The sequence below is a fragment of the Symphalangus syndactylus genome, chromosome 18 (assembly GCF_028878055.3).
Source record: "Symphalangus syndactylus isolate Jambi chromosome 18, NHGRI_mSymSyn1-v2.1_pri, whole genome shotgun sequence".
Lineage (NCBI taxonomy): Eukaryota > Metazoa > Chordata > Mammalia > Primates > Hylobatidae > Symphalangus > Symphalangus syndactylus.
The window spans coordinates 17,885,517-17,910,352 of NC_072440.2; the positions used below are offsets into that span (position 1 = coordinate 17,885,517).

General features: G+C 44.8%; 1 protein-coding gene across 2 annotated transcripts in view; it reads right to left on the reverse strand.

The window, feature by feature from the left end:
* SREBF2 (sterol regulatory element binding transcription factor 2) overlaps positions 1 to 24,836 on the reverse strand; it is a 75,241-nt gene that overhangs the window by 49,093 nt on the left and 1,312 nt on the right. The window lies entirely within an intron of this gene.

Below are 24,836 nucleotides of genomic sequence, written 5' to 3' on the forward strand. Positions count from 1 at the left end.
CTGGGATTACAGGCGCCCACCACCACACCCAGTAGAGATGGGGTTTCACCATGTTGGTCAGGCTGGTCTTGAACCCCTGACCTCGTGGTCCACCCGCCTCGGCCTCCCAAAGTGCTGGGATTACAGGCATGAGCCACCACGCCCGGCAGGTCCCTATTTTTTTTAAAAATAAATCTTTTCCTTTTTTTGGTCACCTATGAGATTTTTTATTGTTGTGATCCTTAACCCCCCATTTCCCAGTAAGTTCTGGGTTTTTGTTTTAGAGACAGGGTCTTACTCTGTCACCCAAGCTGGAGTGCAGTGATGTGACCATAGCTCACTGTGGCCTCTACCTCCTGGGCTTAAGGGATCCTCCACTGCAGCCTCTTGGGTAGCTGGGAGTACAGGCACACACCACCATGTCCAGATAATTTTTATTTTTTATTCGTAAGAGAGACTGGGTCTTGCTTTGTTGCCCAGGCTGGTCTTGAACTCCCTGCCTCATGCAATCCTCCCACCTTAGCCTCCTGATTACAAGCATGAGCCAACATGCCCACTCTGTGTTTTTTATTGCATGATTTCACATAGCATGATTTTTAGAAATGCACATGATGAACTATAGCAGAACTGACTATACACCAATTTTACATTGTATAGTGAAATTACATGGCTTCTGTGTAACACTTAAGAAAAACCCTCACCCTCAAGATCAGAGGAATATTCACCTAAACTTTCTTCATTTGCACTTTTTGTTCATTTTATCTTTCATATTAGAGCTGCCCAACAAGTACAAGAACATGGAAATAATCATGGTGTGTGATGTGTGTGGGCTGCTGAAAATGAGATAGACCACACCGGTGAGGGAGGTAAATGCAAAATCTAATTCCCAACAAGTATCCTGATTGAACGTATAGAACTCTTTCATCATAATGAAATCCTATCTCCCCATCCACAATATTTTTTTCTGATAATTATTTAAAAAACCAAATGTAGACTAGTTTCAAACCTAAAGATCAATATGAGATAACCATTTCTCCATTCTACTATTTGTTATCATCACTGCTTTCTCCAGGACCTAAAACATCAGTTACCCACATTCTAGTCACCCAGAGGAGCAGCTGAGAAACTGGGCTCTTTCAACCACATCCTTCAATTAAGAAGCCCTAAAATGCAAGCAATAATATAGGGAACAAAGGGAAGGTTTTAACAGGCAAACTGTTGTCTAAAAATCACTCCACTCAAACACCAGGGGGCATATCAGAGCACAGGGACGGTATCATGTCCTTCCTTCAAGGGGGTTCTGGGTCACCTTCCTGGGAAGAGTCTGGAGGAGGTGTTGAATGACACAGGACGGCAAGCTGGTGACTCAAGCATCCTATATTTTAAGCAACAGATGAGTGAACTCTTTTACTGGCAAAGAAACCACAAAGAAAAATTGGGTGGAGAGGTGCAGATTCTCAAATGCTTGTGTTTCATAACATACACAAAGGTGTCATATATTCCTTTGCATATAATAAATATTACATAATAAAATAAAACAATTCAGAATGAGAAGAAAAAGGAATCACAAAGGAAACCCAAAGGAATTCTCAAATGGTCTTCTGGTCTTCTCTGTCTAGTGCTCTCTCTCCCCGCCTCTCATGGCAGCCCCGGAGGGGCTTGAACTCCTTGACCTTAGGTGATCCACCCACCTCAGCCTCCCAAAGTGCTGGGATTACAGGCATGAGCCACCGTGCCCCGCCCTTAAATCAAATCAAATTCTTAAACACAAGCTACCAAGCTTCCTATGAATTGCTCCCCCGGAGGGACTCAGCTCTGCAGGAAAAAAGCAGTGGAAGTCCAGGCTTTTCTGGCCCACTATAGCAGGGGACCTGAGCCAGCTCTCACAGTTTGAACAGGAGAGGGATCTGCAGCTCCACTTTCCATTGCTCTTTCTTTTTCCTCCTGCCTTAAGTTCACTCAAGTCTCCTTCCTTAGCATCATGGATTTACCTCTTCACTCCATGTCCACACTCTGCCTTAATTTCAACCATAGCCTCCTACCCAGTGACGAACATCTTCTTTGAGTATCTTGTTCATCCAACAGCCTTTTAAATCAAATCAAATTCTTTTTTTTTTTTGAGACAGAGTCTTGCTCTGTTGCCCAGGCTGGAGTGCAGTGGCACAATCTCGGCTCACTGCAACCTCCGTCTCCCAGGTTCAAGCAACTCTCCTGTCTCAGCCTCCCATGTAGTCGGGATTACAGGCGCCTGCCACAACGCCCAGCTAATTTTTGTATTTTTAGTAAAGACAGGGTTTCGCCGTGTTGGCCAGGCTGGTCTTGAACTCCTGACCTTAGGTGATCCACCCGCCTCAGCCTCCCAAAGTACTGGGATTACAGGCATGAGCCACCATGCCCGGCCCTTAAATCAAATCAAATTCTTAAACACAAGCTACCAAGCTTCCTATGAATTGCTCCCTTCTGTTCCAAGGGTTTTCACTTCCCACGCACTTTAGTTCATCATCCACCCTGGAAAAGTACTCACTCCCTCTTCTGCACATGCCTTTGAGGGGTGGGGTAGGGCAATCTTTCTTTGAATGTAAGTGCCATGTCTCCTCTTTTCTATTTGTGACCACCCTCTTCCTTTCTCCAAACTCTGAATTTCACAATTCTACTTCAAAACTATTTAAAATTACTTTTTACCAAGGACTCTTTTCCACCTCAGATGATCTACCCATCTTTTAGTTCTTGAACTCAATTGTGATTTATTTTGTTAAAGAAAATTATTGGCCAGGTGTGGTGGCACACGCCTGTAATCCCAGCACTTTGAGAGGCTGAGGTGGCCAGATCGCTCAAGTTCAGGAGTTTGAGACCAGCCTGGGCAACATAGCGAGACCCCATCTCTACAAAAAATACAAACTTTACCAGGGCGTGGTGGCATGCACCTGTAGGCCCAGCTACTTGGGAGGCTGAGGTGGGAGGATTGCTTAAGCCTGGGAGGTGGAGGTTGCAGTGAGCAGAGTTTGTGCCACTGTACTCCAACCTGGGTGACAGAGCAAGACCATGTCTCAAGAAAACAGGAAAGAAAAATTAACTAAAACTTGGAAATAAGGCCAAAAAAAAGTTACATGCTTCTTTAAAGTTATACTAAAATTCCAGTTACTCAGGAGGCTAAGGCAGAAGGATCACTTAAGGCCAGGAGTTTGAGGCTGCAGTGAGGCATGATCATGCTACTACATTCCAGCCTGGACAAAATAGTGAGACCCCATCTCTCTAAAAAACAAAAAAACTTGGTCAGGCCTGGTGGCACATGTCTGTAGTCCCAGCTACTTGGGAGGCTGAGGTGGGAGGATCACTTGAGGCCAGAGTTCAAGGCTGCAGTGAGCCATGATTTTACCACTGTACTCAAGCCTGGAACAACAGAGCAAGACCCCTGACTCAAAAAAAAAAAAAGTTATACTACAGCACTGTCTAAGCTGCCTGCCTAAAAGTTATCTGATGCTCTACGGAACCATCACCTTGTTTGACTTTCTATTTACTACTGATTAACGCTCCCATTCTGTAAAGTTAGATGTTAGCCTGCAGAAAATTGTTAAGTTAAAATGATTTCTGTCTGGTAGAAAAGATAACCTTTAAGCTTTTGTTTTCATTGCACTGTAGGACATTAACTAGTTTTGCGTTTTTTTTGAGCCAGTCTCGCTGTATCGCCCAGGCTGGAGTGCAGTGGCACGATCTTGGCTCACTGCAACCTCCACTTCCCAGTTTCAATTCTCCCACCTCAGTCTCCCAAGTAGCTGGGACTACAGGTGCCTGCCACCACACCCAGCTAATTTTTGTATTTTTAGTAGACGAAATTTAACCATGTTGGCTAGGCTGGTCTTCAACACCTGACCTCAAGTGATCCACCCGCCTCAGTCTCCCAAAGTCCTGGGATTACAGGCGTGAACCACTGAACCTGGCCCTAGTTTTGTATTTAAATTTGCAATCTTATTCCTGCATTCTTTTTTCTATGTAAACATCAGTTTCTTGCAGTCTCCTTTGATCCATTTGTCATCCTGTTATCTTCATTAACAATGTTAATCTCTGATATGTGCTCATGACGTTTTAGTTTAAGACTATGTTTTTAACTTTTAAAAAACTTTGCTATATTACATATAGTAAGTTTTTTTTTTTTTTTTTTTTTTAAATGCTGCACATGCCTGTTGGTCCAGCTACACAGCAGGCTAAGATGGGAGGATCACTTGAACCTAGGAATTCAAGGTCGGCCTAGGCAACAAAGTGAGACAAGGTCACTAAATAAATTTTATTTATTTATTTTTTGAGACAGAGTCTCACTCTGTCACCCAGGCTGGAGTGCAGTGGTGCGATCTCAGCTCACTGCAGGCTCCGGCTCCACCTCCGCCTCCCAGGTTCAAGCAATTCTCAAGCCTCAGGCTCCTGAGTAGCTGGGATTACAGGCACCTACCACCAAACCCAGCTAATTTTTGTATTTTCAGTGCAGACGGGGTTTCACCACGTTGGCCAGGCTGGTCTCGAACTCCTGGCCTCAAGCGATCTGCCTGCCTCAGCCTCCCAAAGTGCTGGGATTATAGGCATAAGCCACTACCCCCGGATTCTAAATAAATAAATCTTAAAGATGTTTTTCTTATGTCTTGTGTTCTATGAGTGCATGGAGAAAATCTTCCTTTCCCTGTACCGCTTCAAGCACCAAGCACACTGGTACTAAAAAACAAAAGCCAGGCCGGGCATGGTGGCTCACCCCTGCAATCTCAGCACTTTGGGAGGCCGAGGCGGGTGGATCACCTGAGGTCAGGAGTTCGAGACAGCCTGGCCAACATGGTGAAACCCCATCTCTACTAAAAATATAAAAATTATCTGGGTGGGGGGGTGGGTGCCTGTAATCCCAGCTACTCGGAAGGCTGACCCTGAGGCAGTTATCACTTGAACCTGGGAGGCAGAGGTTGCAGTGAGTTGAGATTGCGCCACTGCACTCCAGCCTGGGTGGCAAGAGTGAAATGCCATCTCAAAACAAAAACAAAAAAAAACCACAAAACACAAAACAACAACAACAACAAAAAACTGGCACTGACTCACTGAAATGCTCTCAGTAGCAACTTTCAGGCAACCTATAAAAATGGTGATCATGCTTTCTTTCTTTTTTCTTTTTTTTTTTTTTTGAGATGGAGTGTTGCTCTGTCGCCCAGGATGGAGTGCAGTGGCGTGATCTCGGCTCACTGCAAGCTCCGCTTCCCAGGTTCGCGCCATTCTCCTGCCTCAGCCTCCCGAGTAGCTGGGATTACAGGCGCCCGCTACCACGCCCAGCTAATTTTTTGTATTTTTAGTAGAGACGGGGTTTCACCGTGTTAGCCAGGATGGTCTCGATCTCCTGACCTTGTGATCCACCTGCCTCGGCCTCCCAAAGTGCTGGGATTACAGGCGTGAGCCACCGCGCCCGACCAATCATGCTTTCTGAACCAGAAACTAGAAGGGATGTTTCACCTCATAATGGAATAAGATATTTTTTAAAGTTAGACTAGCCTGGAAAATCTGGACAGATCTATGTAATTTCTGCAAAGCTTTCACTTTTAGGGAGGTAAGTATGTAAATACAGAAGCATATCAACGGGTTAAGCATCCACTGTGTACCAGGCACAGAGATAATAAATTAGTCCTTGACTTCAAAGAGTTAGTGAAAGGATCACAATATGGTTTGTGAAGATTGTCACAGCAGAGATGTGCATCTGCAAGACACCAAAGATGACATAGGGAACATGACAAAATCACAGACTCCAGCAGGTCAACAGTTCCCTGAAGGAGTTGGACTGAAGGCTGATCAGGATGCAAAGTACAGTCTAGGCCAGGGAACCTCTTGAGCCAAGGCAGGGAGACATGGAGCTGCACGGTAGGCTGTTGAAGACAATGGGTGATGGGCAGGGCACCATACCGGGCAGGTTGTTACGGGCCAAAGCACAAAGGGCCCTACAACTCATGGTGGTGAAATGAAAAAATGAAGAACTCATAGCAAGTTGTCCAACAATGCTCTAAGAAGGAGAGCTCCTCCAGCCCAGCAGTTGCTCATTCTGGTTTACATGGGGTTGAGGAGGCAGAGGCTGCTGTCCTGCCTAGAACCCCAAAATATCATGAACTAATTAAGAATCACTGGCTGGGCGCAGTGGCTCATGCCTGTAATCCCAGCACTTTGGGAGGCCAAGGCGAGTGGATTACTTGAGGTCAGGAGTTGGAGACCAGCCTGGCCAATATGGTGAAACCCTGTCTCTACTAAAAATACAAAAATTAGCTGGCCATGGTGGCACATGCCTGCAGCTACTCAGGAGGCTGAGGCAGAAGAATCACTTGAACCCAGGAGGTGGAGGTTGCAGTGAGCCGAGACTGTGCCATTGCACTCCAGCCTAGGCAAAAAGAGCAAAACTCCATCTCCAAAAAAAAAAAAAAAAAAAAAAAAAAAAAAAAAAAAAAATTCTGAGAATATGAGAATGGCTGGAATAAAAAGTCAGTCAGATAACTTCATCAATTGATGAAGAAGCTGAGAATTTTCTGAAAACTGGTTAAATAAGAGTTTTGGTTATAAATATGGCCCAAAAAGTGACCAAAACTGGGAAACAGGTCATCTCCCATGGCCTGTAGGGTTCAGGGTTTCAGATGAAAGTCAGGAGAGGAAAAAACAAACAAATAAAAAAAGAGTGACAAGGGATCAGATTTAAGGAGAAAGGCAAGATGTCAAAAAGCTAAACCAAGCCTGTTTTGCAAGGCCAAACTGAATGGAGATTTCACGATTAAATTCAAACAGAAGTGGCTGTGACTCCAATAATGTAATCACTGTGCTATCTTTGAAAAATTAATTTCCTTGAGACTCAGTTACTTAATTGTAAATATGGGAATAATCCAAACTGATGGATATATATCAATACACAGAAATACATCAAGCACATAATAAAATGTATTTAATTTTTTCACTTTTTTTTCTTTTTTTTTCCTCCCTCCCTCCCTTCCTCCCTCCCTCCTTCACTCCCAGGCCAGGTTTCTATAGGTTTGCCTTTTGTTTGTTTGTTTGTTTGTTTTGAGATGGAGTCTCCCTCTGTCGCCCAGGCTGGAGTGCAGTGGCACAATCTCTGCTCACTGCAAGCTCCATCTCCCGGGTTCACGCCATTCTCCTGCCTCAGCCTCCCAAGTAACTGGGACGACAGGCGTCCGCTACCGCGCCCGGCTAATTTTTTGTATTTTTTAGTAGAGACGGGGTTTCACCCTGTTAGCCAGGATGGTCTTGATCTCCTGACCCTGTGATCCGCCCACCTTGGCCCCACAAAGTGCTGGGATTACAGGCGTGAGCCACCACACCTGGCCGCTTTGTGTTTTTTTTTTAAGTGTCTTTAGAAGCAAGGCCTTATTGGCTGGGTGTGGTGGCTCATGCCTGTAATACCAGCACTTTGGGAGGCCGAGGCGGGTGGATCACCTGCAGTGAGGAGTTCAAGACCAGCGTGGCCAACAGGGTGAAACCCCCTCTCTACTTAAAATACAAAAAATCAGCTGGGCGTGGTGGTACACACCCGTAATCCCAGCTACTCGGAAGGCTGAGGCAGGAGAATCGCTTGAACCCAGGAGGCGGAGGTTGCAGTGAGGTGAGATCGCACCATTGCACTCCAGACTGGGGGACAAGAGCGAGACTTCGTCTCAAACAAACAAACAAACAAACAAACAAAAAGACTAAAAGAAGCAGGGCCTTACTATGTTGCCCAGGAGAGTCTCAAATTCCTGGACTCAAGTGATCCTCCTGCCTCAGGCTCCCAAGCAGCCCAGACCATGCTGACTTCCCATAGTTTTTTTTAAAACATAAATTTAAAAAGGGGAAAATCCCCAGGTTAGATTCCAATTAAACCTTTGAATAAAAGCCAGTGGTCGCACTATTGATATTTAAGAACAAAACCAACGAAGTGACAAAGCTAATAAACTTATTTTCTGGGTAGAAAGCATATTTATATTTTATTTAAATATACAGAAGGTAATATTACTGAAATTAAATTCATTCATGTCCTCCATGAGGACAACATAAAAGTAGCTACTACTGATACCCACTTAGGACATTATATCAACCCTGGGACCAATATTATTATTATGTTTTAAAAGTGAGGAAACTGGCCGGGCTTTTTGGCTCACACCTGTAATCCCAGCACTTTGGGAGGCCGAGGCAGGCGGATCACTTGAGGTCAGGAGTTCAAGACCAGCCTGGCCAACATGGTGGAACCCCATCTCTACCAAAAATACAAAAATTAGCTGGGCGTGGTGGTGGGCACCTGTAATCTGAGCTACTCAGGAGGCTGAGGCAGGAGAATCGCTTGAACTGTGGAGGCAGAGGTCGCAGTGAGCCAAGATCTCTCCACTCTACTCCAGCCCAGGGGACAGAGGCTATCTCCAAAAAAAAAAAAAAAAGAAAGAAAAAAGTGAGGAATCTAAGATTCAAAGAAATTAGATAATTTGCCAAAGCCCCCTACATAAGCTACAAAGTGGCTGAACTGCGATTTGATTTTATATCTATATTTAGGTTTGTCTGAATCTCTCCTCTACCCACACTTTTTTCCCCTTACAAAACAAACATTTCTTGGATTTTACATTTATGCTCATCACAACTTGGGAAAAAGCTGTAACACAGACTTGGAGTGACAAAAAAGGAGATTTGGGGCTGTGTGGAGGGGCACTTAGGTAATCATGTCATTACTTTCTTTTTTTTGGGATAGAGTCTTGCTCTGTCGCCAGGCTGGAGTGCAGTGGCACCATCTCGGCTGACTGCAACCTCCGCCTCCCGGGTTCTGAAGTGATTCTCCTGCCTCACCCTCCTGAGTAGCTGGGACTACAGGTGCCCGCCACCACACCTGGCTAATTTTTGGTATTTTTAGTAGAGACAGGGTTTCACCATGTTAGCCAGGATGGTCTTGATCTCCTGCCCCTGTGATCCACCCGCCTCAGCCTCCCAAAGTGCTGGGATTACAGGCGTGAGCCACGGCGCCCGGCCCCATCTCATTACCTTCTTTTTTTGTTGTTGTTGTTGAGACGGAGTCTGGCTCTGTCACCCAGGCTGGAGTGCAGTGGCGCAATCTCAGCCAAACTCCGCCTCCCTGGTTAAAGCGATTCTCTCGCCTCAGCCTCCCAAGTAGCTGGGACTACAGGTGTGTGCCACTACTCCCGGCTAATTTTTTGTATTTTTTTTTTTTTTTTTTAACAGAGATGGGGTTTCACCATGTTAGTCAGGATGGTCTCGATCTCCTGACCTCGTGATCCGCCCACCTCTGCCTCCCAAAGTGCTGGGATTACAGGCATGAGCCACCGTGCCCGGCCCATCTTATTACTTTCAATGTTCATTTCAATGCTGATGGAAGATCAATCTCAGGGTGAACATGTATGTAATGTACGCATCAAGGGGAATGGGGAAAAGATATTTTTGCCTGGCTGTATTTTACAAGTATACCTTCCTATCCAAATTATTAAATTATTCTTCAAATGAGACCATATGCCTTGACAAGATGCTGTTTTCTAGAACAATCTCTCTCTTTTTAAGTATAAATTTTAATAAAAGATACATCCCTTAAGACACACATTCAAGAAACATTAACTGAGATCCTACTATGTGCCAGATACAAAAATAAATGCCTTCAAGAGGCACATGTTATGGTAGAAACCCTCTGTAAAAACATCTGTTGGGGCGCGTGCGGTGGCTCACACCTATAATCCCAGCACTTTGGGAGGCTAAGGCAGGAGGATCACCTGAAGTCAGGAGTTCAAGACCAGCCTGGCCTGGTAACATGGTGAAACCCCATTTCTCTAAAAATACAAAAGTTAGCCGGGCATGGCGGCAAGCACCTGTAATCCCAGCTACTTGGGAGGCTGAGGCAGGAGAATCGCTTGAATCCAAGAGGCAGAGTTTGCAGTAGCTGAGATCGTGCCATTGCGCTCCAGCCTGGGCGACAGACTGAGACTCCATCTCCAAAAAATAAATAAATAAATAATAAATCTGCCAGGACTGCATGCAAAGTGTTAGGATAAAAAGGGATACATGGTACGAGAGCAACCTGCTGGAATGTTGCTTAAAAAGCTGTTGTTGCTGTTTTTCAGTGCTATTTACTTCAGTGTATATGTGCATATGTATATATTTATATACAAAGTTTAAACATGATTTTTTTTTTTACTGGAAAATAACTTCATTAACACTGTGGCTCCCTTATTTTTCCTTTTAAGACTTCTACTTTCACACACTGTGTTATATAATCTTCAAAATCACCCTGTGAGGTAGCCATTTCAAGCACTGTTTTAAGTGAGTTAATATATGTAAATCACCTGGGATAGATAGTGCCTGGCAGTAAGTGCTTGAAAAGTGGTGTTGGTGGTGGTTTTTACACAGGAAGAAAAGTCCAAGTCCAAAGAGGGGGTGACCTGCACACCATCTCAGGCAGGTGGGGGAGCGAGTAGCAGACAGAGATAGGAGCCTTACTCCCTCCTCTAAGCCCTGTGCTCTTTTCACAAGCACCCTGCTCCACAAGTTGCCCCAACCACCATAGGCAGGTGCTTCCTCCTAGGAGTTTCTCACTGGGTTTGCCCCACCTCCCAGCGGTTAGGCTCTACAATGCTGCAATCAACCAGAGTCCCGACCCATGCAAGAGCCCCACCCTTGCTTCAGCCAGGGACTCCAATCCTTGCCTAATGCTAAAACACAGACATCAGATTCTTGTCATCCCATATTTGAAAGGCTGTCTCTCTTATCCCATTTATTATTTTTAAATGCCTGCTCTTAAAAACAGACTGTGAAAGGCCACGGTGGGCGGATCATGAGGTCAAGAGATCGAGATCATCCTGGCTAACATGGTGAAACCCCGTCTCTACTAAAAAAATACAAAAAAAAAAAAAATTAGCTGGGCATGGTGGCGGGCACCTGTAGTCCCAACTACTCGGGAAGCTGAGGCAGGAGAATGGCATGAACCTGGGAGGCGGAGCTTGCAGTGAGCCGAGTTCGTGCCACTGCACTCCAGCCTGGGTGACACAGCGAGACTCTGTCTCAAAAAAAATAAAAAAATAAAAAATAAATAAATAAATAAATAAATCAAACAGACTTTGAGAACGACAATCAAGAAGAAAAACTGAGCAAATTAGTAGTAATAATAAAAAAAAGTACAGGAATTAACATTTGCTGAGCTCTTACTATGTGTCAGCAATTAAACACTTTAGATAAATTTCATTTAATCTCAATGACACTTTGAGGTAGATGCCATTATCATCTCCACTTTACAGGTAAGGAAAATGAGGCACTCAGAGGCTAAGTAACTTGTCTAATGTCACCCAGTCAGCAGGTGGTGGAGCTGGGATTTAAAGTCAAGCTCTTAGCTACCACATAATGCAGATGCTTTGGTTCTATTATCATACGGATATCACCAAAGAGAGCCTGGCATTGGATAGGTGCTCAGTAAGTGCTTCATTCACGAATGAGTAGAGTGAATGCCCCAAGCTCAGAGTGAGAAGGATGTGTCATCCCAGGTCTTTCCTGTATTTCCCAGCTCTTCACCTGCTGCTGCCCTGGCATCATACTGTTCCCTCCTTCACTCTCTTTTAGCAGGAGACTACAAAATTGAGCGAGATGCAGAGTGAGACTCCAAGGAATTGATCCTGCATGACCCTGTTCTGCAAAAGGAGGCCCTCACATTTCACGACAGGTGACCCACTGCCAACAAAATCAGGCACAAGCCAGGCACAAGCCACTTCACCTGAACTGTCCTCCTCCTGGGGGCAGAGTCTACAAAGCAAGAGATCTCAACCTTTTTCAGCCCTTAAACCATTCAGGCAAAAATGAAAGACCCCAACATCCCACCATCTTACCCTTCCATTCATTACCATGCCCCCAAATCTCCCTAAAACTAAAGAGAAAAAGAATACTTGCAAAGCAGATTATCAAATCACGCTACAAATACAAACATCCACTCAAATTTGCATATGCTATGTACTCTGGGCTGGGAGCTGGAGGATCCTATGTGCCTTGTGTGGAACTCCGCACAGAGCAAAGACTGAAAAGTATTGGTTTTCTTCCCACCTCCCATGCTCACAGAGAAAACGGAGAAACCTAACCAACTCCATAAACTGCGACAAGGGCAAGAACGGACGTGCCACACAAAGAAAGGGCTGTCAGAGAGCAGAGAAAGGACTGATCCATCCTGGCAGGCAGTGAAAACCGAGCTTAAAGGATGAAAACGATTTATAAATTAGAGAGAGGGAAGGAATTGTATTCCAGGCAAAGGAAATAGTTTGAGCAAAACCACATTATCAGGAAATGTCCTGCCAGCTGCTGAAGTAGAGACAGGACGGTGCAAAATGGAGAGATGGAGCTGCCTGTGAAAGGCCTGACTTAATGCTACCATATATATTTGGCTGCAGAAACTGCTTTTATTTCAGAGGCAAGGAGAGGCACAGAATACATGGTGGGCATTTGCCACTTCTGTTCCATTTGTCCATCACCAGACCCGACCCTCCCATTAGCACCCTGATCTTCCTTTGGAGAATCCCCAATGGGCAGTCCTCATGTGAGGGAAGGTTTCCTGCCAGTCCGCTCTGATTAATGCATCCTCCCACTAAGAGTGCGACCGTTGAGGGAACGACCCAGGAAAGCAGAGACAATATACAGATCATGAAGGCAGAGGAGTACTAAGCAGGAGCCTCCTTGGTTCTGGCCCATTTTCCAAATTGGCTCTCCAGCTTTTCTAGTCACTCCATGCACCACCCTTCTAACAAATCCTTTTCTGTTTAAGCTAGATAGAAGCGGTTTCTGCTGCTTATCACCAAGAATCCTGACTGATAAAGAACACACTGAAGCAAGGAGGCACCTGACCAAAACCCTGTTTGAGGAAGATAACAAAGAGCACAGTTATCAAGAGTGTGGTCTACAAAAAAACCCGGACACTGGAGCACCAGCACTGGTCAAGCCCTTCAAAATGGCTGTTCACTCAGCCTGGAACACAGCTGCTCTCTCCTTCCACCCCTTTAAGACCTCAGCTTATCCCTGAGAAGGCTTCTCTGATCCTGCCCCCTCCACTAGTTAGGTGTTCCTGTTGGACAACATCCCAGACCTGGGAGTTCATAGACACATTCAAGTTTGAGAACCTCTGTCCTATGCGGTACTCTGACACACATATTCCTAGAGCATGCCAAATTATTCCCAACTTTGTCTAATTCTATCTAAATAAACACCATGCCTGCTCTTTTACCTTCTAAAATCCTATTTACTCATCCTTCACAACTCAGCCCAAATGCCAAAGTCCCTGTGAAGATTTTTCTAATTCCCTTCCTCAGTCCTCCAAAGATTTAGAGTTGTTCCTCTGTTATAGCCTCTGTTGTATTTTCCCACGTATTATGACTGAATGTTTACGTGTTAGCTCCCTGAAAGCAGAGGCCATTTCATTCATCTCTAACACCTTCTAGCACTGTGCTATGAATACAGTGGATACTCATTCATGTTGAAACGCAGCAAGGATTTTTTAAAAACAACTTTTGACCAGAGAAGGGGCTCCTAGACAGACAGGCTTCCTGAATCAGGGCATCTCCCACCTCATTTTCATAGGACAGCGAAGAATATGGAATCCCACATCAGAAAATCCAAGTTCATTCCACGTCATCGGCACAGGAAGCATTGGCAAATCATCTAATTTCTCTGTCTCAGTGCCTTCATCTATGTCCACGGAAAATGGGCATTAAAAATCAAGACTTGGCCAGGCGCAGTGGCTCACACCTGTAATCCCAGCACTTTGGGAGGCCAAGGCAGGTGGATCACGAGGTAAGGAGTTCAAGACCAGCATGGCCAACATGTTGAAACCTCATCTTTACTAAAAATATAAAAATTAGCCTGGTGTAGTGGCACACACCTGTAATCCCAGCTACTTGGGATTACAGGAGACAGGAGAATTGCTTGAACCCAGGAGGCGGAGGTCGCAGTGAGCAGAGATCGCGCCACTGCACCCTAGCCTGGGTGACAGAGCAAGACTCTTGCGGGGGTGGGGGTGGGTGGAAATCAAGCCTCAATCTTACAGCACTTATTAGGAAGACAAACGTATCAAGAGGACTTGGGTAAAGTGTAAGGTCTCACAGGAACGTTAGCACCTGGGAAGAAGCATGATTTCCTTTCACAGCTGTGGGATGGAGAGGGCTTAAGCTGGGCAGACACCAGGTTTAGCAAAGCAGTTCCATATCTGGTTCAGCAGCTTGAAATTTCATCACTGTTCCAAACCAGATCCTGAACCCAACAGACCTGTTCCACAGGGCCAGGTGGAGGAGCAAGCTTGTAAGGGACATTTAGATACATATTCATTAGCAATTATCAAGGCCTGAGATATGCAGAAATTTTCTAGTTTGCAAGCCCTTCGATAGTTTAGGATTAATTTCTAAACAAAGTTCCCCAGGGAGCCTTACCTTAAGGCACAGGCTCTGGGATTCTGCTACTCTAAAAAATTCCATCATGTCAACAAAGTTTAACCCTTGATTTTGTGGTCACTTGCACCACACTCTGTGACTGCTCCTCTGTGTCCCACTACCACACCTACAAAAGCCATTTCAAAAGGAAAAAATAAACATTTCCAAACATATTCTAAAAACAGGTCCCCTAGTCCTGCATCAATGCGCAAACTGAAGTTCATTCAGTTCCTCATTCATCTTTAAATAGAGCCAAAACAGGTTAGGTCCTGTCCTCTTCCTTTTTTGTACCTTAGCTACATCATAGGTGCCGCAAGAACCAAGTGAGCTAAGGTACCCAATCCCTACCTTACAGAGGAAATCAAGGCTCAGAAAGTACCCTAGGACCCAGGGGAAGTCACTTTAAGTGTCCAGCATAGAGCAGACATTTTTTTTTAATTTAAAAAATATATATACATATACATATATATGTGTGTGTGTATGTATGTGTGTGTGTGTATATATATATATAATATATATATATATTTTTTTTTTGAGACAGGGTCTCACTCTGTTGACGAGGCTGAAGTGCAGTGGTGTGATCATGACTCACTGCATCTTCAGCCTCTTAGGCTCAAGTGATCTTCCCACCTCAGCCTCCTAAGTAGTTGGGACTACAGGCTGGTGCCACCAAGCCTGGCTAATTTTTGTATTTTTTTTTTTTTTTACAGAAATGGGGTCTCACTATGCTGTCCAGGTATGTTGCCCAGGCTAGTCTCAAACTCCTGGGCTCAAAGGATCCTCTCATCTTGGCCTCCCAAAGTGCTAGAATTTCAGGTATGAGCTACTGCGCCTGGCCAGACACTTCTTGATAAACACATGTTGAATAAATAGCTTCAAAGCACACCACACCACCTGGTATTTGCAACTTAAAAGCCTGCCTACATCAGACAGGGCATGGGGTAGAGGAAAAATACATGGGTTTTGGAGTTGCACATGTTTGGATTTAGGCCACTATTCCATCACTTACAAGCTATGTGATCTAGGCCTCAGTTTCTTCACCTGTAGCATACCACAGAATTGAAGATTACATGAAAAAACGTATTATGAGACGAATGTAGGTTAAGACATGGAACGGTGCCTGGCACCCAAGGCCATACACATTCTGTGAGAACAAGGACCTTGTTTATTTGCCAACACTGAACCTGGAGCCCAGTACAAAACAGGCCTACATAAAGTTCTGAACTACACAGTGGGTGCTGCCTACACAGTGATTTCAAAACCTGGTGAACGATCAAAAAGTAGAGGTGACTACGGAAACAGTCAATAACTAATAAAGAACATGATGAGTCATGTTCACTTAGAGAACATCAATGCATCTCGATGTATCTATCTGGGATCAAGATGAAATGATCTTGTATTCATTATCAAGTCATGTGTTACTTGACAACAGGATTCATTCTGAGAAATGTGTCATTAGGCAACTGCTTCATTGTGCAAACATCACAGAGTATACTTACACACACCTAGATGGTATGGCAAAAGCTCCATTATAATCTTATAATCTTTTCTTTTTTTGAGATGGCCGTCTCGCTCTGGCGTCCAAGCTAGAATGCAGTGGTGTGATTTCGGCTCACTGCAACCTCCACCTCCTGGGTTCAAGCGATTCTCTTGCCTCAGCCTCCCGAGTAGCTGGGATTACAGGCTCATGCCACCACGCCCGGCTAATTTTTTGTATTGTTTAGTCGAGACAGGGTTTCACCATGTTAGCCAGGATGGTCTTGATCTCCTGACCTCATGATTCACCCGGCTCGGCCTCCCCAAGTGCTGGGATTATAGGCATGAGCCACCATGACCGGCCCCTCTTATGTTTTACCTAACTGGATTCTTGCGACAACTGTCGGAGACAGCACCACCCTGGCTTTGATCCAACAATCCCACTCTGGTAACCGCTCCTGCATCTACACTTGCACATGTGTGAAAGGAAGAATTTACAAAGCTATTCACTGCAGCATTGTTTTTAATAGCAAAAGACTGAAAATACCTTCAGATGCCCATCAAAAAAAGGACCGGATGAATAAATTACAGGGCATCATCAAATGGAAAACTATGCAGCAGTGAAAAAGTCTGGGATGATCTATAGGATACACTGGTAAGTGGAAAGGAAAAGGCAAGGCACAGAAGAACAGGACTTATATAGCATGCTACCTTTTTCAGCCAAAAAGGAAAGCAAAGCAAAAACTAAAATCAATATTTGTTATTAGCTTCTTTTGTAATAACAAATACATCTTGAAGCAGGTAAAAGAAACTAAAAATTTAATTACTTGTGAGGGAGCGGTGGGACTAAGCAGATAGTGGGTAGGGCCGGGAGCAAGACTTTTCATAGTACCTTTTTACGTATTTTATTTTGATTTATATGAATGTACTATCTTTTAAAAAAATAAAAATATTTTCCAAGTTGTAATTCCCAATCACCATTGTAATTTGCAGCACTGGAAATGTTTTTAAAATGAAAAGGCTACAGCTGGCAGTGTGTTACCCAGCTCAACTTGAAGACTCCTCTTTGGAAGATACACGCCCATGAACAAACTCCCAAGTGACTTGTTCACAAGTATTCAGAACTACAGTGCTTATGTTAAGAAAAAATTGCAAATGATGAAAATGTTCAACAGGTACACAGGTATGCACGGGTATGCCTATTCAGATGGATCACATTAGATTATATGGCTATTACACCTCAACTACTTCAACATACAGCAATCCCTATGTGAAAACACTGTGATATGTATGCAGATAAGCAATGTTCAGACAAGAATCCAGAAGGATATGGACAATTTGATATTCGCAAAGTTCTAATTGAATAAAACTGCTTGAGAATTTCCTTTTTTTAATTACAAATTTGAGGAGAGAAATGATCTAGTTGAGAAAGAAGCAAAAATATACATTTTTTAAAATGCCAAGATATTAACTGAATATGAGAGCTACATAAAAGCCTGTTCAATGAGAGGCAAGCAGCATTCAAGAACATTAGGCCAAAGGCCTGGGTGTGAATGTGGGGAATGTTTGTCAAGGGCGAGGCCAAATAGACAGAGGAGGGAGGAGAAACCCAAAGGGACTCTAGTGTCGTGATCTGAGCAACCCCCAAAACATATCCCAGGAAAAGTAACTGGATGAGACCAGGAGATAAAAATGGGAGGAAAATAAATAAGCTGTGGACAACAGCAGCTCTTTCAACCCAAACGTTAGCAGCCCTCATATATACTCCAGTGTCAAAACACACCTTATGTCTTTAAAAAGGTACAAAAGGGCTGAAAAGCATCTGTGCTTCACCTCACTGAGCAGTTTTTCCAAAGCATCCCTCCCTGGAGAAATGTGAAGTCAGTTTCCACTCTTCTCCCACCTTTACCTCCTAAGGATGTGCTGACCACTACCATCCCCAACACTCACTCCTAGCTCAGCCAGTTGGCCACTCCAACTTTCCCAATGGTGTGAACACCCAGACTGAACTTGAGGTGCTTTCCTTCCCTCATTAGAGACACCTTTACAGAGTGCCTATTCAGTGCCAGGTACTGCAGGGTACTCTGCCAAAGATGAAACTGGGTGTCTGCAGAGAGAAGCAAGCAGAGGCCCAAATCAGTGCCATGGAAAGGCTCAGGTACTGGAAGTTCCTCTGCAGGCTCGGGTGACAAGGAGGCTGATGGCAGGGGGACTGCATGAATTCAGGTATCAGACACAGTCAGCTCTCCAGAGCCCCAACAAGTAGCGACAGTGACTGTCGGCCCAGTCACATCAAGGCACGTTGTCATGGAATTCAGAACATAAAGACAGGATCCTAAAAGCTTCCAGAGAAGAAAACAGGTTACACACAAAGGATCAAGAATGGAAATGGCATCAGATTTCTCTACTAGAAGCAAGAAGATAATCAGACAATGCCTTCAAAATTCTGACATAAAACTCTGTCCAACCTAAAATTCTAAACTCAGCCAAACTACCAAATTGGAATGAGGTTAGTATAAAGATGTTTTTAGACAGGCAAGGCCTCAAAGAGTTACCTACAATGTACTCTTTCTCAGGAAGCCACTGAAGGATGTGCTCCACTATCAATAAGTGAGTAAAAAAACAAGAACTGGGAAAGAAGAGCTTCAACATTGGCCCCAAGGGTGATGGTTAGGGGTTGTCCCCACATAAGTGAAGGGAGAGCAGACCTAAACCATAGCCATCAGACGGGGCAGGAAAGAAAGGAATTGACCACCACATTGAAAGTTTCCGTCACAAGATTTACGGCGAATTAGTTACAGGAACATAGAAACTAAGCATGTGGGCCAGGCGCGGTGGCTCACGTCTGTAATCCCAGCACTTTGGGAGGCCGATTCGGGTGGATCACAAGGTCAGGAGTTCAAGACCAGCCTGGCCAAGACGGTGAAACCCCGTCTCTACTAAAAATACAAAAAATTAGCTGGGCGTGGCGGCGGGTGCCTGTAATCCCAGCTACTTGGGAGGCTGAGGCAGAGAATTGCCTGAACCCAGGAGGCAGAGGATGCAGTGAGCTGAGACTGCACCACTGCATTCCAGCCTGGGTGACAGAGTGAGACTCCATCTCAAAAAAAAAAAAAAAAAAGAAAGAAACTAAGCATGTGAATAAATGGGACTATTTATTATAAGCTCTTGGAAAACATAAACAACAAAAAATGTAAAAGATCTACTCAAGAGAAATGAACATAAATGTCCACACAGCAACTTGTACACAAAAGTTTGCAGCAGCTTCATTCATAATGTAGACAGAGTGGAAACGGCCCAAATGTCCACCAACTGAGGAGTAGATAAAACAGAATGCGGTGTGTCCATGCAATGGAACACTACACCGCAACATGATGAACCTAAGCAATATTATGCTACCTGTCTGATTCCATTTATGAGTTGTTCAGAATAGGCAAACTCATCAAGACAGAAAGTAGATCAGCTCATTGAAAAAATTATTCTACTTTCTCCAAAGAGAACTACTTGCCTCCACTTACCCATCTCCCACTCACCCCTGCTTCCTTTCTGCCTTGGATTCCCTCATCTGACTGTTCTGGCAAAGTTCGGCCTCCTAATACCAAGTCCCATGACTCCGTGCATGGCCTTGTCATCCTTGCTGTTCTCTGTGGCATTGTCTCCACCATCTACAGACTACTCCTTGAAAAGCTAACACTTTCCTAACCTTGAATCTCCCAGTTCTCTCCTCTTGACTCAACAGTGACTCTCTTCAATCTCCATCCCAGTTTTACCTTCTCCTAAGTATCCACATCTCATTTCCTACTGGATGACCCCCAGGCACCCCAATTTCAGCACAATTAAGACAAATTTTCATCATTTCCCCTAACCAGCTCTTTCTGCTGACTCCTAACTCCCCCAATGCTCCAGGCTCAAAGTCTTAACAGGATCTTAGAATTCTCCCTCTGCTCTGCCTTCAGGGACAAGCCTTCAATGAAGACATGTCCTGTCACATCCCCAACACTCACTCCTTGCTCACCCAGTTGGCCACTCCAACCTTCCCAATGGTGTGAACACTCAGACCGAATTTGAGGTGCTTTCCTTTCCTCATCAGACACACCTTTCAGAATACCTATTCAGTGCCAGGTAATGCAGGGTACTCTGTCAAACTGGGTGTCTGCAGGGAGAAGCAAGCAGAGGCCCAAGTCAGTGCCATGGAAAGGTATTTGAATGAGGGCCACTTCCCATCCAAATTTGTCGCGCTTCATCACCTCACACCTGGATGGCTACAGTTTCCTAATTGGCCTCCCTGCCTCCAATCTTCCTTGTCTATTACCACAGTTCAATTTTCTTTTCTTTTTCTTTTCTTTTTGAGACAAGGTCTTGCTCTGTCACCTAGGCTGGAGTACACTGGCACAATCTGGGTTCACTGCAACCTCTGCCTCCCAGGTTCAAGCGATTCTCCTGCCTCAGCTACCCAAGTAGCTGGGATTACAGGTGCCCACCACCATGCCCGGCTAATTTTTGAATCTTTAGTAGAGATGGGGTTTCACCATGTTGGCCAGGCTGGTCTCGAACTCCTGACCTCGGGTGATCCACCCTCCTCGGCCTCCCAAAATGCTAGGATTACAGGCATAAGCCACCGAGCCCAGCCCACAGTTCAATTTTCTTAAAAACCCATGATTAATGTGTCACCCCCTACTTGAAAATCTTCAACAATTCTTTCCCTATATTCCATAAAACACCTTGCATCTACAATACAATTTAGCTCCACCTCACCTCTCAGATCTCATCTTCTACTGTTTCCTCACACACACTATATTCCAAGAAATCTCTAGTAACCTTTCATTTCCAAAGGCAGCTTGTTCTAATTCCTCCCACATACTTGTCAGGCTGCTCCTGCCACCCATCTATTTGGACCCAGCAAAAAGGTCACCTCCATGACTGTTCCTTTCCTGATCCCAGTGGAAGAGGATCCCACCTTGCTGCCCTTCCAGAAGACCTGGTGTGTAATGGCGCATGAGGCCCTTTCTCAAAATAGAGATATACAGCACAAAATGAAATGGTAGACTTACTCTATTATGGGAAACCTGGGGGCCTGGGACAATAGGACGTTCTGCAGTAGTACAAGACCCCAGAGATCAATTAGCACACATGCTTTATTAGGTGCCTATAGTATGTTTTCTTTTTTTTTTTTTTAAAATGAGCCAACATATAAAAATCTGGATATTTCTTCTTTTTTTTTGAGACAGAGTCTTGCTCTTGTTGCCCAGGCTGGAGTGCAATGGCACGATCTCGGCTCACTGCAACCTCTGCCTCCCGGGTTCAAGCAATTCTCCTGCCTTAGCCTCCTGAGTAGCTGGGATTACAGGCATGCGCCACCAGGCCTGGCTAATTTTTTATTTTTAGTAGAGACGGGGTTTCTCCATGTTGGTCAGGCTGGTCTCAAACTCCCAACCTCAGGTGATCCACCCACCTAGGCCTCCCAAAGTGCTGGGATTATAGGTGTGAGCCACCGTGTCCAGTATTTTTTTCTTTTTTTTTTAGATGTAGTCTCATTCTGTTGCCTAGGCTGGAGTGCAGTGGCATGATCTCAGCTTACTGCAACCTCTGCCTCCCAGGTTCAAGTGATTCTCCTGTCTCTGCCTCCCGGGTAGCTGGGAACACAGGCGTGTACCGCCATGCCTGGCTAATTTTTGTATTTTTAGTAGAGATGGGGTTTCACCGTATTGGCTAGGCTGGTCTTGAACTCCTGACCTTGTGATCCACCCACCTCAGCCTCCCAAAGTGTTGGGATTACAGGCATGAGCCACTGTGCCCGGCCAAAAATCTGGGTATTTCAAATAAAAATTCAGACTTGGGCATCTCTTGAAAAACAGACACGGATACCTCTCGTCCAAGAAGCCTCCCTGGACTTCCAAATCTAAGTAGGCTAGCCCAGTCACACTCTATACTATGGCCCAATTTTATTTTGTTCACAGTGCCCTGCCTAAACTGTTCATTTATTTTACTCAACTTGTATTTCCTCCATCAAGAATGTTAGCTTCCTGAGAGAGAAGACACATCATCTGTCTCGCTCAAGTTATCCTTTGTCCATCATGAATACTTAGAAGCCATTCAAGAGATGTGTTGAATGAGTAAATGAATGTGGCCTCCCTGAGCCCATATCCTTGAAGGGTACCAATGGACTGGAACACAGCAGACATTTTGGAATGGATCCTTGCCTGCCTGCACCTCCTGGAGGCTCTCTAGGTTGCATCTACCCCTTATCCCCACCATACATATACAAAGGAAGTAAATGTACTCACCCTGCCTCTCCCCTTCCTCACCTGACCGGCTCCTAGAAGCATCCAGGCTGGCTATCCTTGATCTAATCCAACTCCAAACCATGTCCAGGACAATTAGTATCCTGCCCAGCCCAAGATCACTGGATCACTCAGGCATTCCACAAATATTTAATGGGCACTCTCACTGTGCCAGGCACTGTTCTAGGTTCAAAGAATTCAGTGGGAATGAAACGAAGGTCCCTGCCTCAAGGAGCTAACATTCAGTAAGGGGAACACAGGGGTGAGAATCAAGGGATAATTTTATCTTCAGACCACTGAACTTCAGCCTGCCCAACTCTTTTTGTCCTCCAAGGCCCAGGTCAAGAGCTACCTCTTTGGTGTGGTCTTCCTGGTAAGCCAGCCTTTACCAAGCTACCCTCACTGCTGACTTTCACTTGTTGCGCTGTGCAATTTTAAGCTGTTCCATACTGGCACTAGAGTTTCTCATCTCAAGCTCCATGAAGCCATAAAATTCTATGCTATCTTTCATGATTCCTTACAGCTCAGAAACCACAGCCAGCACTTGAATACTTGTTGATCAACTGAAGACATGGAACCACTTTTCCCAAACCTGGCCCCTAGGTCTCCTGTGACAAAACAGCCACACCTCTTCCTTGTGCGGTACACAACTATTTTGAGAAAAAGCCTTATGCACTGTTATAAACCAGGTCTTCTGGAAGGACAGAGAAGTGGAATCTTCCACTGGGATCAAACCTAAGGGACCTAGGAAGCCAATGAACCACTGTGGTAGTTTCCAGAAGGTGGTAGTTTCCATTTTATTCAGAAATCTGTGGGGATAAAGACAGTATTAACCACTAGGTAATTTAAACTCATTACAAATTGAGACAGGGTTGGGTATAGTGGCTTATGCCAGTAATCCCAGCAATTTGGGAGGCCAAGACAGGAGGACTGCATGTGCCCGGAAGTTCGAGACTAGCCTGGGCAACACAGTGAGACTGGCCCTACTATATATATATAAATTAGCTAGGTGTGGTGGCACATGCCTTAGTCCTAACTACTCGGGAAGCTGAGCTGGGAGGATTGCTTAAGCCCAAGAGTTCAAGGCTGCAGTGAGCTATGATTGTGCCACTGCACTCCAGCCTGGGCAACAGCCAGACACTGTCTCTAAAAAAAATTAGGTGGCTCGGCCAGGCGCGGTGGCTCATGCCTGTAATCTCAGCACATTGGGAGGCCAAGGTGGGTGGATCACCTGAGGTTGGGAGTTCAAGACCAACCCAACCAATATGGAGAAACCCTGTCTCTACTAAAAATACAAAATTAGCTGGGCGTGGTGGCGCATGCCTGTAATCCCAGCTACTTGGGAGGCTGAGACAGGAGAATCGCTTGAACTCGGGAGGTGGAGGTTGCGGTGAGCCGAGATTGCGCCATTGCACTCCAGCCTGGGCAACAGTAGGGAAACTCCGTCTCGGAAAAAAAAAAAACAAAAAAAACCAAAAAAACATTTAGGTGGCTCACACCTGTAATCCTAGCACTTTGGGAGGCTGAGGCAGGAGGATCGTTTGAGCCTAAGAGTTTATGCCTGGCATCATAGTGAGACCTCATCTCTACAAAATTCAAAAAATTCGCTGGGCGTGGTGGCATGCATCTGTGGTCCCAGCTACTTGGGAGGCTGAGGTGGGAGGATTGCTTGAGCCCAGAAGGTCAAGGCTGCAGTGAGCTGTGATTGTGCCACTGCATTCCAGGCTGGGTGACAGAATGAGACCCTGTCTCAAAAAATAACTAAATAAAAATTTAAATTTAAAAATTAGATAAAATAAGACAAATAGGAATTGATCATGGAATAGGAATGCAAAATGCACATGAATTTCTTTCTGTGCCCTTGCAGGTAGGCAGCTATAGACATACAGTACTTTCTACTGGCTGTGTAATTTTCAGTAAATTAATGAACCGCCCTGGGCCTCACTTTCAGGATGTGTGAGAGGGAGATGACTAGTATAACAGTTCTCTCTACGTGACAGGGTTGTTAGAAGGATTGAGAACATTAACGTGTATAACTGTTTAACACCGTCTGGCCCAGAAGTTCTCAAAACATGTTAGCTGCCCTTGCTATGTTCCCAACCCCCACCTACCCCATCCCCCATTTGTTAACCCATTTCTGTATTTAGAAGCACTTAGTAAAGAGTCTGTGGTTAGAACTGGGGCTTCAATTAAGGGTCTTATCACACTGCCCACATGACCAAAATAGAAATCAAGGACAAACCAAGGGGAGAAATATTACAAACGCAAAATGGGAAAATGGCAAACAGATCCTTTTCAATTAGCTGCTGCATTTATCTCTTCCCCCAAAAGAGAATCTTCTGCTGCTTCTGTTTCTTCATCTGCACAACGGGGATGTAGCCATCACACATGCCTGCAAGGCTGTAGTGAGATCCTGGACATGAAAGCATTCTGAAAACCGAAAAGTACAATGCACCTGTGTTTCTGCCTAAGCTCTCTAAGGTGAGTGGCCTTAGATAAGTCAACATCTCCTGGCCTCGGCTTATTTAATTACCGTATTAAAATAGGGGTAATAAGAATATCTCACAGGATTGTTGTGAGCAAGAAGTGAAATAATACAAAGCATTTTGGGGCCTAAACATAAGAGTGCAACTATCGAGTTAATAAGATTACTAGCCTAGTCAACTGGACT